General features: G+C 46.4%; 1 non-coding gene across 1 annotated transcript; it reads right to left on the bottom strand.

The window, feature by feature from the left end:
* Positions 1-437: 437 nt before the first annotated feature.
* LOC119924907 lies at positions 438-575 on the bottom strand. Its single transcript, XR_005449585.1, has one exon. It is a non-coding gene; the product is annotated as a small nucleolar RNA SNORA7 (small nucleolar RNA).
* Positions 576-2009: the final 1434 nt, after the last annotated feature.

Below are 2009 nucleotides of genomic sequence, written 5' to 3'. Positions count from 1 at the left end.
CCCTCGTCCCCCTCTCCATCCCCCCGTCTTACCTCCTTCCCTTCCCCACAGCACTTGTATATATGTATATATGGTTGTACATATTTATGACTCTATTTATTTATTTATTTATTTTACTTGTACATTTCTATCCTACTTATTTTATTTTGTTGGTATGTTTGGTTCTGTTCTCTGTCTCCCCCTTTTAGACTGTGAGCCCACTGTTGGGTAGGGACTGTCTCTATGTGATGCCAATTTGTACTTCCCAAGCGCTTAGTACAGTGCTCTGCACATAGTAAGCGCTCAATAAATACGATTGATTGATTGATTGATTGATTGATTGATTTCTTGGTAAAAATACTGAAGTAGTTTATTATTGCCTTCTTCCGCACAGTAAACTTGAACCTCTGCCCTTGACTCTCTCCCATGCCACTGCTGTCCAGCACTGGAGAGTTTTAACTTGTAGCAGATTGTCTTCCACTCACTAGCCACTGGCCAAGCTAGGAATGGAATGGATATGCCTCTGCTTGACTCTCTCACCCGTAGCCAGGACTGGTAGAGTACTGGAAACTCTCCAGGTACAATCCTGAGAAGGAGCTGTGAGACTAAAACATCATAACTGATGAGACAGCCCACTGGCAACTCAAAGTGAGCTTCATGGATGCTGTCAGTACTTTTTTTCTATTTCTCTCTATTAGCATTAATGAATTCCATTTATGTTAATTTCTTCCACACACAGCCCAATATCAAACATTATCTAGCAAATATGGTAAACAAAGTAGATCACAATTACATAACTCATACCAATAGTAAAAGTAGTGTTTACTAAGCACCCACTGGGTCAGTGGACTGTACTGAGCACTTGGGAGTATATAATAAGCAAGGTCCACATTTCCTTCCTTCTGGTTGCTTACACATCAATGGGCAGACAAATCAAGGCCTGTAGTATAAAGGCTTGTGAAAGGAAGGCTTTAATTTAATCTTTGGTAGTAACAGCTTCATGTGGCTAATCTGGAACCACAGTGACAGTAGGACAGTAGATTGATTCATTCAGTCATATTTATTGAGCGCTTACTGTGTGCACAGCACTGTATTAAGTGCTTGGGAAGTACAAGTTGGCAACATATAGAGACGGTCCCTACACAACAGCAGGCTCACAGTCTAGAAGGGGGAGACAGACAACAAAACAAAACATATTAACAAAATAAAATAGAGTAAATATGTACAAGTAAAATAGAGTAATAAATATGTACAAACATATATATACATATATACAGGTGCTGTGGGGAGGGGAAGGAGGAAGCAGGGGGCTGGGGAGGGGGAGGAGGGGGAGAGGAAGGAGGGGGCTCAGTCTGGGAAGGCCTCCTGGAGGAGGTGAGCTCTCAGTAGGGCTTTGAAGGGAGGAAGAGAGCTAGCTTGGCGGATGTGTGGAGGGAGGGCATTCCAGGCCAGGGGGAGGACGTGGGCGGGGGGTCAATGGCGGGACAGGTGAGAATGAGGCACAGTGAGGGGGTTAGTGGCAGAGGAGCCGAGGGTGCGGGCTGGGCTGTAGAAGGAAAGAAGGGAGATGAGGTAGGAGGGGGCGAGGTGATGGACAGCCTTGAAGCCCAGGGTGAGGAGTTTTTGCCTGATGCGTAGGTTGATTGGTAGCCACTGGAGATTTTTGAGGAGGGGAGTAACATGCCCAGAGCGTTTCTGCACAAAGACGATCCGGGCAGCCGTGTGAAGTATAGATTGAAGTGGGGAGAGACAGGAGGATGGGACATCAGAAAGGAGGCTGATGCAGTAATCCAGTCGGGATAGGATGAGAGATTGAATGAGTAGGGTAGCGGTTTGGATGAAGAGGAAAGGGAGGATCTTGGCGATATTGCGGAGGTGAGAACGGCAGGTTTTGGTGATGGATTGGATGTGAGGGGTGAATGAGAGAGCGGAGTCGAGGATGACACCAAGGTTGCGGGCCTGTGAGATGGGAAGGCTGGTAGTGCCATCAACAGTGATGGGAAAGTCAGGGAGAGGGCAGGGTTTGGGAG

Source organism: Tachyglossus aculeatus, chromosome 2, assembly GCF_015852505.1.
Source record: "Tachyglossus aculeatus isolate mTacAcu1 chromosome 2, mTacAcu1.pri, whole genome shotgun sequence".
Taxonomy (NCBI): domain Eukaryota; kingdom Metazoa; phylum Chordata; class Mammalia; order Monotremata; family Tachyglossidae; genus Tachyglossus; species Tachyglossus aculeatus.
The sequence above is the reverse complement of the archived record's forward strand: the minus strand, read 5'-3'. Positions and strand labels throughout refer to the sequence as shown.